Source organism: Salvelinus fontinalis, unplaced genomic scaffold (genome assembly GCF_029448725.1).
Source record: "Salvelinus fontinalis isolate EN_2023a unplaced genomic scaffold, ASM2944872v1 scaffold_2194, whole genome shotgun sequence".
NCBI classification, from domain to species: Eukaryota; Metazoa; Chordata; class Actinopteri; order Salmoniformes; family Salmonidae; genus Salvelinus; species Salvelinus fontinalis.
This window is the reverse complement of record NW_026602403.1, coordinates 1-12,500: the sequence shown is the minus strand read 5'-3', so window position 1 is coordinate 12,500 and position 12,500 is coordinate 1. Positions and strand designations below refer to the sequence as shown.

The following is a 12,500-nucleotide window of genomic DNA, read 5'->3' as shown; positions in this document are numbered from 1 at the left end:
ATACTCCATTGCTAAAAAAACATGTTAGCAGAGGATGGTTTCGATCCATCGACCTCTTGGTTATGGGCCCAGCACGCTTCCGCTGCGCCACTCTGCTTCCAACCACCCCAGATGGGACTTGAACCCACAAACCCTGGCTTAGGAGGCCAGTGCCTTATCGAGTAGGCCACTGGGGAACTGTGTTCTCAGTATGACCTATACGAACTGATAGAAGAGGTAAAAAAATATATAATGGCAGGCACTGACAAATGCCCATGAAATTACGATTTTTTTTATTTTTGTTCGTACTCCATTGCTAAAAAAAACAGGTGAGCAGAGGATGGTTTCGATCCATCGACCTCTGGGTTATGGGCCCAGCACGCTTCCGCTGCGCCACTCTGCTTCCAACCACCCAAGACTGGACCCACAAACCCTGACTTAGGAGTACAGTATCTTATCCATTAGGCAACTGGGGCACTTTGTTCTCAGTGTGACCTATACGAACTGATAGAGGTAAAAAAATATATAATGGCAGACACTGACAAATGCCCATGAAATTACGAATTTTTTATTTTTGTTCATACTCCATTGCTAAAAAAATATGTTAGCAGAGGATGGTTTCGATCCATCGACCTCTGGGTTATGGGCCCAGCACGCTTCCGCTGCGCCACTCTGCTTCAAACCACCCCAGATGGGACTTGAACCCACAATCCCTGGCTTAGGAGGCCAGTGCCTTATCCAGTAGGCCACTGGTGCACTGTGTTCTCAGTATGACCTATACGAACTGATAGAAGAGGTAAAAAAATATATAATTGCAGGCACTGACAAATGCACATGAAATTACGATTTTTTTTATTTTTGTTCGTACTCCATTGCTAAAAAAAACAGGTTAGCAGAGGATGGTTTCAATCCATCGACCTCTGGGTTATGGGCCCAGCACGCTTCCTCTTCGCCACTCTGCTTCCAACCAGCCCAGATGGGACTTGAACCCACAATCCCTGGCTTAGGAGGCCAGTGCCTTATCCATTAGGCCACTGGGGCACTGTGTTCTCAGTATGACCTATACAAACTGATAGAAGAGGTAAAAAAATATATAATGGCAGGCACTGACAAATGCCCATGAAATTACGAATTTTTTATTTTTGTTCGTACTCCATTGCTAAAAAAACAGGTTAGCAGATGATGGTTTCGATCCATCGACCTCTGGGTTATGGGCCCAGCACGCTTCCGCTGCGCCACTCTGCTTCCAACCACCCAAGATTGGACCCACAAACCCTGACTTAGGAGTACAGTATCTTATCCATTAGGCCACTGGGGCACTGTGTTATCAGTATGACCTATACGAACTGATAGAAGAGGTAAAAACATATATAATGGCAGGCACTGACAAATGCCCATGAAATTACGAATTTTTTATTTTTGTTCGTACTCCATTGCTAAAAAAACAGGTTAGCAGACTATGGTTTCGATCCATCGACCTCTGGGTTATGGGCCCAGCACGCTTCCGCTGCGCCACTCTGCTTCCAACCACCCAAGATTGGACCCACAAACCCTGACTTAGGAGTACAGTATCTTATCCATTAGGCAACTGGGGCACTGTGTTCTCAGTGTGACCTATACGAACTGATAGAAGAGGTAAAAAAATATATAATGGCAGGCACTGACAAATGCCCATGAAATTACGAATTTTTTATTTTTGTTCGTACTCCATTGCTAAAAAAACAGGTTAGCAGATGATGGTTTCGATCCATCGACCTCTGGGTTATGGGCCAAGCACGCTTCCGCTGCGCCACTCTGCTTCCAACCACCCAAGATTGGACCCACAAAACCTGACTTAGGAGTACAGTATCTTATCCATTAGGCCACTGGGGCACTGTGTTATCAGTATGACCTATATGAACTGATAGAAGAGGTAAAAACATATATAATAGCAGGCACTGACAAATGCCCATGAAATTACGAATTTTTTATTTTTGTTCGTACTCCATTGCTAAAAAAAGAGGTTAGCAGAGGATGGTTTCGATCCATCGACCTCTGGGTTGTGGGCCCAGCACGCTTCCGCTGCGCCACTCTGCTTCCAACCACCCAAGATTGGACCCACAAACCCTGACTTAGGAGTACAGTATCTTATCCATTAGGCAACTGGGGCACTTTGTTCTCAGTGTGACCTATACGAACTGATAGAAGAGGTAAAAAAATATATAATGGCAGACACTGACAAATGCCCATGAAATTACGAATTTTTTATTTTTGTTCATACTCCATTGCTAAAAAAATATGTTAGCAGAGGATGGTTTCGATCCATCGACCTCTGGGTTATGGGCCCAGCACGCTTCCGCTGCGCCACTCTGCTTCCAACCACCCCAGATGGGACTTGAACCCACAATCCCTGGCTTAGGAGGCCAGTGCCTTATCCATTAGGCCACTGGGGCACTGTGTTCTCAGTATGACCTATACGAACTGATAGAAGAGGTAAAAAAATATATAATGGCAGGCACTGACAAATGCCCATGAAATTACGTTTTTTTTTTTTTTTTGTTCGTACTCCATTGCTAAAAAAAACAGGTTAGCAGAGGATGGTTTCGATCCATCGACCTCTGGGTTATGGGCCCAGCACGCTTCCGCTGCGCCACTCTGCTTCCAACCACCCAAGATTGAACCCACAATCCCTGGCTTAGGAGTACAGTATCTTATCCATTAGGCCACTGGGGCACTGTGTTCTCAGTGTGACCTATACGAACTGATAGAAGAGGTAAAAAAATATATAATGGCAGGCACTGACAAATGCCCATGAAATTACGAATGTTTTATTTTTGTTCATACTCCATTGCTAAAAAAACATGTTAGCAGAGGATGGTTTCGATCCATCGACCTCTTGGTTATGGGCCCAGCACGCTTCCGCTGCGCCTATACGAACTGATAGAAGAGGTAAAAAAATATATAATGGCAGGCACTGACAAATGCCCATGAAATTACGAATGTTTTATTTTTGTTCATACTCCATTGCTAAAAAAACATGTTAGCAGAGGATGGTTTCGATCCATCAACCTCTTGGTTATGGGCCCAGCACGCTTCCGCTGCGCCACTCTGCTTCCAACCACCCCAGATGGGACTTGAACCCACAAACCCTGGCTTAGGAGGCCAGTGCCTTATCGAGTAGGCCACTGGGGCACTGTGTTCTCAGTATGACCTATACGAACTGATAGAAGAGGTAAAAAAATATATAATGGCAGGCACTGACAAATGCCCATGAAATTACGATTTTTTTTATTTTTGTTCGTACTCCATTGCTAAAAAAAACAGGTTAGCAGAGGATGGTTTCGATCCATCGACCTCTGGGTTATGGGCCCAGCACGCTTCCGCTGCGCCACTCTGCTTCCAACCACCCAAGATTGGACCCACAAACCCTGACTTAGGAGTACAGTATCTTATCCATTAGGCAACTGGGGCACTTTGTTCTCAGTGTGACCTATACGAACTGATAGAGGTAAAAAAATATATAATGGCAGACACTGACAAATGCCCATGAAATTACGAATTTTTTATTTTTGTTCATACTCCATTGCTAAAAAAATATGTTAGCAGAGGATGGTTTCGATCCATCGACCTCTGGGTTATGGGCCCAGCACGCTTCCGCTGCGCCACTCTGCTTCAAACCACCCCAGATGGGACTTGAACCCACAATCCCTGGCTTAGGAGGCCAGTGCCTTATCCAGTAGGCCACTGGTGCACTGTGTTCTCAGTATGACCTATACGAACTGATAGAAGAGGTAAAAAAATATATAATGGCAGGCACTGACAAATGCCCATGAAATTACGATTTTTTTTATTTTTGTTCGTACTCCATTGCTAAAAAAAACAGGTTAGCAGAGGATGGTTTCGATCCATCGACCTCTGGGTTATGGGCCCAGCACGCTTCCGCTGCGCCACTCTGCTTCCAACCACCCAAGATTGGACCCACAAACCCTGACTTAGGAGTACAGTATCTTATCCATTAGGCAACTGGGGCACTTTGTTCTCAGTGTGACCTATACGAACTGATAGAAGAGGTAAAAAAATATATAATGGCAGACACTGACAAATGCCCATGAAAATACGAATTTTTTATTTTTGTTCGTACTCCATTGCTAAAAAAACAGGTTAGCAGATGATGGTTTCGATCCATCGACCTCTGGGTTATGGGCCCAGCACGCTTCCGCTGCGCCACTCTGCTTCCAACCACCCAAGATTGGACCCACAAACCATGACTTAGGAGTACAGTATCTTATCCATTAGGCCACTGGGGCACTGTGTTATCAGTATGACCTATATGAACTGATAGAAGAGGTAAAAACATATATAATGGCAGGCACTGACAAATGCCCATGAAATTACGAATTTTTTATTTTTGTTCGTACTCCATTGCTAAAAAAACAGGTTAGCAGAGGATGGTTTCGCTCCATCGACCTCTGGGTTATGGGCCCAGCACGCTTCCGCTGCGCCACTCTGCTTCCAACCACCCAAGATTGGACCCACAAACCCTGACTTAGGAGTACAGTATCTTATCCATTAGGCAACTGGGGCACTGTGTTCTCAGTGTGACCTATACGAACTGATAGAAGAGGTAAAAAAATATATAATGGCAGGCACTGACAAATGCCCATGAAATTACGAATTTTTTATTTTTGTTCGTACTCCATTGCTAAAAAAACAGGTTAGCAGATGATGGTTTCGATCCATCGACCTCTGGGTTATGGGCCAAGCACGCTTCCGCTGCGCCACTCTGCTTCCAACCACCCAAGCTCGGACCCACAAACCCTGACTTAGGAGTACAGTATCTTATCCATTAGGCCACTGGGGCACTGTGTTATCAGTATGACCTATATGAACTGATAGAAGAGGTAAAAACATATATAATGGCAGGCACTGACAAATGCCCATGAAATTACGATTTTTTTAAATTTTTGTTCGTACTCCATTGCTAAAAAAAAAGGTTAGCAGATGATGGTTTCGATCCATCGACCTCTGGGTTATGGGCCAAGCACGCTTCCGCTGCGCCACTCTGCTTCCAACCACCCAAGATTGAACCCACAATCCCTGGCTTAGGAGTACAGTATCTTATCCATTAGGCCACTGGGGCACTGTGTTCTCAGTGTGACCTATACGAACTGATAGAAGAGGTAAAAAAATATATAATGGCAGGCACTGACAAATGCCCATGAAATTACGAATGTTTTATTTTTGTTCATACTCCATTGCTCAAAAAACATGTTAGCAGAGGATGGTTTCGATCCATCGACCTCTGGGTTATGGGCCCAGCACGCTTCCGCTGCGCCACTCTGCTTCCAACCACCCCAGAAGGGACTTGAACCCACAAACCCTGGCTTAGGAGGCCAGTGCCTTATCGAGTAGGCCACTGGGGCACTGTGTTCTCAGTATGACCTATACGAACTGATAGAAGAGGTAAAAAAATATATAATTGCAGGCACTGACAAATGCACATGAAATTACGATTTTTTTTATTTTTGTTCGTACTCCATTGCTAAAAAAAACAGGTTAGCAGAGGATGGTTTCGATCCATCGACCTCTGGGTTATGGGCCCAGCACGCTTCCTCTTCGCCACTCTGCTTCCAATCAGCCCAGATGGGACTTGAACCCACAATCCCTGGCTTAGGAGGCCAGTGCCTTATCCATTAGGCCACTGGGGCACTGTGTTCTCAGTATGACCTATACGAACTGATAGAAGAGGTAAAAAAATATATAATGGCAGGCACTGACAAATGCCCATGAAATTACGAATTTTTTATTTTTTTTCGTACTCCATTGCTAAAAAAACAGGTTAGCAGATGATGGTTTCGATCCATCGACCTCTGGGTTATGGGCCCAGCACGCTTCCGCTGCGCCACTCTGCTTCCAACCACCCAAGATTGGACCCACAAACCCTGACTTAGGAGTACAGTATCTTATCCATTAGGCCACTGGGGCACTGTGTTATCAGTATGACCTATATGAACTGATAGAAGAGGTAAAAACATATATAATGGCAGGCACTGACAAATGCCCATGAAATTACGAATTTTTTATTTTTGTTCGTACTCCATTGCTAAAAAAACAGGTTAGCAGAGGATGGTTTCGATCCATCGACCTCTGGGTTATGGGCCCAGCACGCTTCCGCTGCGCCACTCTGCTTCCAACCACCCAAGATTGGACCCACAAACCCTGACTTAGGAGTACAGTATCTTATCCATTAGGCAACTGGGGCACTGTGTTCTCAGTGTGACCTATACGAACTGATAGAAGAGGTAAAAAAATATATAATGGCAGGCACTGACAAATGCCCATGAAATTACGAATTTTTTATTTTTGTTCGTACTCCATTGCTAAAAAAACAGGTTAGCAGATGATGGTTTCGATCCATCGACCTCTGGGTTATGGGCCAAGCACGCTTCCGCTGCGCCACTCTGCTTCCAACCACCCAAGATTGGACCCACAAACCCTGACTTAGGAGTAAAGTATCTTATCCATTAGGCCACTGGGGCACTGTGTTATCAGTATGACCTATATGAACTGATAGAAGAGGTAAAAACATATATAATAGCAGGCACTGACAAATGCCCATGAAATTACGAATTTTTTATTTTTGTTCGTACTCCATTGCTAAAAAAAGAGGTTAGCAGAGGATGGTTTCGATCCATCGACCTCTGGGTTATGGGCCCAGCACGCTTCCGCTGCGCCACTCTGCTTCCAACCACCCAAGATTGGACCCACAAACCCTGACTCAGGAGTACAGTATCTTATCCATTAGGCAACTGGGGCACTTTGTTCTCAGTGTGACCTATACGAACTGATAGAAGAGGTAAAAAAATATATAATGGCAGACACTGACAAATGCCCATGAAATTACGAATTTTTTATTTTTGTTCATACTCCATTGCTAAAAAAATATTTTAGCAGAGGATGGTTTCGATCCATCGACCTCTGGGTTATGGGCCCAGCACGCTTCCGCTGCGCCACTCTGCTTCCAACCACCCCAGATGGGACTTGAACCCACAAACCCTGGCTTAGGAGGCCAGTGCCTTATCGAGTAGGCCACTGGGGCACTGTGTTCTCAGTATGACCTATACGAACTGATAGAAGAGGTAAAAAAATATATAATGGCAGGCACTGACAAATGCCCATGAAATTACGATTTTTTTTATTTTTGTTCGTACTCCATTGCAAAAAAAACAGGTTAGCAGAGGATGGTTTCGATCCATCGACCTCTGGGTTATGGGCCCAGCACGCTTCCGCTGCGCCACTCTGCTTCCAACCACCCAAGATTGGACCCACAAACCCTGACTTAGGAGTACAGTATCTTATCCATTAGGCAACTGGGGCACTTTGTTCTCAGTGTGACCTATACGAACTGATAGAGGTAAAAAAATATATAATGGCAGACACTGACAAATGCCCATGAAATTACGAATTTTTTATTTTTGTTCATACTCCATTGCTAAAAAAATATGTTAGCAGAGGATGGTTTCGATCCATCGACCTCTGGGTTATGGGCCCAGCACGCTTCCGCTGCGCCACTCTGCTTCAAACCACCCCAGATGGGACTTGAACCCACAATCCCTGGCTTAGGAGGCCAGTGCCTTATCCAGTAGGCCACTGGTGCACTGTGTTCTCAGTATGACCTATACGAACTGATAGAAGAGGTAAAAAAATATATAATGGCAGGCACTGACAAATGCCCATGAAATTACGATTTTTTTTATTTTTGTTCGTACTCCATTGCTAAAAAAATCAGGTTAGCAGAGGATGGTTTCGATCCATCGACCTCTGGGTTATGGGCCCAGCACGCTTCCGCTGCGCCACTCTGCTTCCAACCACCCAAGATTGGACCCACAAACCCTGACTTAGGAGTACAGTATCTTATCCATTAGGCAACTGGGGCACTTTGTTCTCAGTGTGACCTATACGAACTGATAGAAGAGGTAAAAAAATATATAATGGCAGACACTGACAAATGCCCATGAAAATACGAATTTTTTATTTTTGTTCGTACTCCATTGCTAAAAAAACAGGTTAGCAGATGATGGTTTCGATCCATCGACCTCTGGGTTATGGGCCCAGCACGCTTCCGCTGCGCCACTCTGCTTCCAACCACCCAAGATTGGACCCACAAACCATGACTTAGGAGTACAGTATCTTATCCATTAGGCCACTGGGGCACTGTGTTATCAGTATGACCTATATGAACTGATAGAAGAGGTAAAAACATATATAATGGCAGGCACTGACAAATGCCCATGAAATTACGAATTTTTTATTTTTGTTCGTACTCCATTGCTAAAAAAACAGGTTAGCAGAGGATGGTTTCGATCCATCGACCTCTGGGTTATGGGCCCAGCACGCTTCCGCTGCGCCACTCTGCTTCCAACCACCCAAGATTGGACCCACAAACCCTGACTTAGGAGTACAGTATCTTATCCATTAGGCAACTGGGGCACTTTGTTCTCAGTGTGACCTATACGAACTGATAGAAGAGGTAAAAAAATATATAATGGCAGACACTGACAAATGCCCATGAAATTACGAATTTTTTATTTTTGTTCATACTCCATTGCTAAAAAAATATGTTAGCAGAGGATGGTTTCGATCCATCGACCTCTGGGTTATGGGCCCAGCACGCTTCCGCTGCGCCACTCTGCTTCCAACCACCCCAGATGGGACTTGAACCCACAATCCCTGGCTTAGGAGGCCAGTGCCTTATCCATTAGGCCACTGGGGCACTGTGTTCTCAGTATGACCTATACGAACTGATAGAAGAGGTAAAAAAATATATAATGGCAGGCACTGACAAATGCCCATGAAATTACGTTTTTTTTTTTTTTTTGTTCGTACTCCATTGCTAAAAAAAACAGGTTAGCAGAGGATGGTTTCGATCCATCGACCTCTGGGTTATGGGCCCAGCACGCTTCCACTGCGCCACTCTGCTTCCAACCACCCAAGATTGAACCCACAATCCCTGGCTTAGGAGTACAGTATCTTATCCATTAGGCCACTGGGGCACTGTGTTCTCAGTGTGACCTATACGAACTGATAGAAGAGGTAAAAAAATATATAATGGCAGGCACTGACAAATGCCCATGAAATTACGAATGTTTTATTTTTGTTCATACTCCATTGCTAAAAAAACATGTTAGCAGAGGATGGTTTCGATCCATCGACCTCTTGGTTATGGGCCCAGCACGCTTCCGCTGCGCCTATACGAACTGATAGAAGAGGTAAAAAAATATATAATGGCAGGCACTGACAAATGCCCATGAAATTACGAATGTTTTATTTTTGTTCATACTCCATTGCTAAAAAAACATGTTAGCAGAGGATGGTTTCGATCCATCGACCTCTTGGTTATGGGCCCAGCACGCTTCCGCTGCGCCACTCTGCTTCCAACCACCCCAGATGGGACTTGAACCCACAAACCCTGGCTTAGGAGGCCAGTGCCTTATCGAGTAGGCCACTGGGGCACTGTGTTCTCAGTATGACCTATACGAACTGATAGAAGAGGTAAAAAAATATATAATGGCAGGCACTGACAAATGCCCATGAAATTACGATTTTTTTTATTTTTGTTCGTACTCCATTGCTAAAAAAAACAGGTTAGCAGAGGATGGTTTCGATCCATCGACCTCTGGGTTATGGGCCCAGCACGCTTCCGCTGCGCCACTCTGCTTCCAACCACCCAAGATTGGACCCACAAACCCTGACTTAGGAGTACAGTATCTTATCCATTAGGCAACTGGGGCACTTTGTTCTCAGTGTGACCTATACGAACTGATAGAGGTAAAAAAATATATAATGGCAGACACTGACAAATGCCCATGAAATTACGAATTTTTTATTTTTGTTCATACTCCATTGCTAAAAAAATATGTTAGCAGAGGATGGTTTCGATCCATCGACCTCTGGGTTATGGGCCCAGCACGCTTCCGCTGCGCCACTCTGCTTCAAAGCACCCCAGATGGGACTTGAACCCACAATCCCTGGCTTAGGAGGCCAGTGCCTTATCCAGTAGGCCACTGGTGCACTGTGTTCTCAGTATGACCTATACGAACTGATAGAAGAGGTAAAAAAATATATAATGGCAGGCACTGACAAATGCCCATGAAATTACGATTTTTTTTATTTTTGTTCGTACTCCATTGCTAAAAAAATCAGGTTAGCAGAGGATGGTTTCGATCCATCGACCTCTGGGTTATGGGCCCAGCACGCTTCCGCTGCGCCACTCTGCTTCCAACCACCCAAGATTGGACCCACAAACCCTGACTTAGGAGTACAGTATCTTATCCATTAGGCAACTGGGGCACTTTGTTCTCAGTGTGACCTATACGAACTGATAGAAGAGGTAAAAAAATATATAATGGCAGACACTGACAAATGCCCATGAAAATACGATTTTTTTATTTTTGTTCGTACTCCATTGCTAAAAAAACAGGTTAGCAGATGATGGTTTCGATCCATCGACCTCTGGGTTATGGGCCCAGCACGCTTCCGCTGCGCCACTCTGCTTCCAACCACCCAAGATTGGACCCACAAACCATGACTTAGGAGTACAGTATCTTATCCATTAGGCCACTGGGGCACTGTGTTATCAGTATGACCTATATGAACTGATAGAAGAGGTAAAAACATATATAATGGCAGGCACTGACAAATGCCCATGAAATTACGAATTTTTTATTTTTGTTCGTACTCCATTGCTAAAAAAACAGGTTAGCAGAGGATGGTTTCGATCCATCGACCTCTGGGTTATGGGCCCAGCACGCTTCCACTGCGCCACTCTGCTTCCAACCACCCAAGATTGGACCCACAAACCCTGACTTAGGAGTACAGTATCTTATCCATTAGGCAACTGGGGCACTGTGTTCTCAGTGTGACCTATACGAACTGATAGAAGAGGTAAAAAAATATATAATGGCAGGCACTGACAAATGCCCATGAAATTACGAATTTTTTATTTTTGTTCGTACTCCATTGCTAAAAAAACAGGTTAGCAGATGATGGTTTCGATCCATCGACCTCTGGGTTATGGGCCAAGCACGCTTCCGCTGCGCCACTCTGCTTCCAACCACCCAAGCTTGGACCCACAAACCCTGACTTAGGAGTACAGTATCTTATCCATTAGGCCACTGGGGCACTGTGTTATCAGTATGACCTATATGAACTGATAGAAGAGGTAAAAACATATATAATGGCAGGCACTGACAAATGCCCATGAAATTACGATTTTTTTTAATTTTTGTTCGTACTCCATTGCTAAAAAAAAGGTTAGCAGATGATGGTTTCGATCCATCGACCTCTGGGTTATGGGCGAAGCACGCTTCCGCTGCGCCACTCTGCTTCCAACCACCCAAGATTGAACCCACAATCCCTGGCTTAGGAGTACAGTATCTTATCCATTAGGCCACTGGGGCACTGTGTTCTCAGTGTGACCTATACGAACTGATAGAAGAGGTAAAAAAATATATAATGGCAGGCACTGACAAATGCCCATGAAATTACGAATGTTTTATTTTTGTTCATACTCCATTGCTCAAAAAACATGTTAGCAGAGGATGGTTTCGATCCATCGACCTCTGGGTTATGGGCCCAGCACGCTTCCGCTGCGCCACTCTGCTTCCAACCACCCCAGATGGGACTTGAACCCACAAACCCTGGCTTAGGAGGCCAGTGCCTTATCGAGTAGGCCACTGGGGCACTGTGTTCTCAGTATGACCTATACGAACTGATAGAAGAGGTAAAAAAATATATAATGGCAGGCACTGACAAATGCCCATGAAATTACGAATTTTTTATTTTTGTTCGTACTCCATTGCTAAAAAAACAGGTTAGCAGATGATGGTTTCGATCCATCGACCTCTGGGTTATGGGCCCAGCACGCTTCCGCTGCGCCACTCTGCTTCCAACCACCCAAGATTGGACCCACAAACCCTGACTTAGGAGTACAGTATCTTATCCATTAGGCCACTGGGGCACTGTGTTATCAGTATGACCTATATGAACTGATAGAAGAGGTAAAAACATATATAATGGCAGGCACTGACAAATGCCCATGAAATTACGAATTTTTTATTTTTGTTCGTACTCCATTGCTAAAAAAACAGGTTAGCAGACTATGGTTTCGATCCATCGACCTCTGGGTTATGGGCCCAGCACGCTTCCGCTGCGCCACTCTGCTTCCAACCACCCAAGATTGGACCCACAAACCCTGACTTAGGAGTACAGTATCTTATCCATTAGGCAACTGGGGCACTGTGTTCTCAGTGTGACCTATACGAACTGATAGAAGAGGTAAAAAAATATATAATGGCAGGCACTGACAAATGCCCATGAAATTAGGAATTTTTTATTTTTGTTCGTACTCCATTGCTAAAAAAACAGGTTAGCAGATGATGGTTTCGATCCATCGACCTCTGGGTTATGGGCCAAGCACGCTTCCGCTGCGCCACTCTGCTTCCAACCACCCAAGATTGGACCCACAAACCCTGACTTAGGAG

At 44.6% G+C, this 12,500-nt stretch overlaps 10 non-coding genes across 10 annotated transcripts; all 10 read right to left on the bottom strand.

The window, feature by feature from the left end:
* Window positions 1-584: 584 nt before the first annotated feature.
* Window positions 585-656, bottom strand: trnam-cau (transfer RNA methionine (anticodon CAU)). Its single transcript has one exon. It is a non-coding gene; the product is annotated as a tRNA-Met (tRNA).
* A 1,327-nt stretch (window positions 657-1,983) lies between these two features.
* trnav-cac (transfer RNA valine (anticodon CAC)) lies at window positions 1,984-2,055 on the bottom strand. Its single transcript has one exon. It is a non-coding gene; the product is annotated as a tRNA-Val (tRNA).
* Window positions 2,056-2,260: 205 nt separating this feature from the next.
* On the bottom strand, window positions 2,261-2,332 carry trnam-cau (transfer RNA methionine (anticodon CAU)). Its single transcript has one exon. It is a non-coding gene; the product is annotated as a tRNA-Met (tRNA).
* Window positions 2,333-2,338: 6 nt separating this feature from the next.
* trnar-ccu (transfer RNA arginine (anticodon CCU)) lies at window positions 2,339-2,411 on the bottom strand. Its single transcript has one exon. It is a non-coding gene; the product is annotated as a tRNA-Arg (tRNA).
* Window positions 2,412-2,546: 135 nt separating this feature from the next.
* On the bottom strand, window positions 2,547-2,618 carry trnam-cau (transfer RNA methionine (anticodon CAU)). Its single transcript has one exon. It is a non-coding gene; the product is annotated as a tRNA-Met (tRNA).
* Window positions 2,619-3,284: 666 nt separating this feature from the next.
* On the bottom strand, window positions 3,285-3,356 carry trnam-cau (transfer RNA methionine (anticodon CAU)). The gene has a single exon. It is a non-coding gene; the product is annotated as a tRNA-Met (tRNA).
* A 202-nt stretch (window positions 3,357-3,558) lies between these two features.
* trnam-cau (transfer RNA methionine (anticodon CAU)) lies at window positions 3,559-3,630 on the bottom strand. Its single transcript has one exon. It is a non-coding gene; the product is annotated as a tRNA-Met (tRNA).
* A 5,028-nt stretch (window positions 3,631-8,658) lies between these two features.
* Window positions 8,659-8,731, bottom strand: trnar-ccu (transfer RNA arginine (anticodon CCU)). The gene has a single exon. It is a non-coding gene; the product is annotated as a tRNA-Arg (tRNA).
* Window positions 8,732-8,866: 135 nt separating this feature from the next.
* On the bottom strand, window positions 8,867-8,938 carry trnam-cau (transfer RNA methionine (anticodon CAU)). Its single transcript has one exon. It is a non-coding gene; the product is annotated as a tRNA-Met (tRNA).
* A 1,779-nt stretch (window positions 8,939-10,717) lies between these two features.
* trnam-cau (transfer RNA methionine (anticodon CAU)) lies at window positions 10,718-10,789 on the bottom strand. The gene has a single exon. It is a non-coding gene; the product is annotated as a tRNA-Met (tRNA).
* Window positions 10,790-12,500: the final 1,711 nt, after the last annotated feature.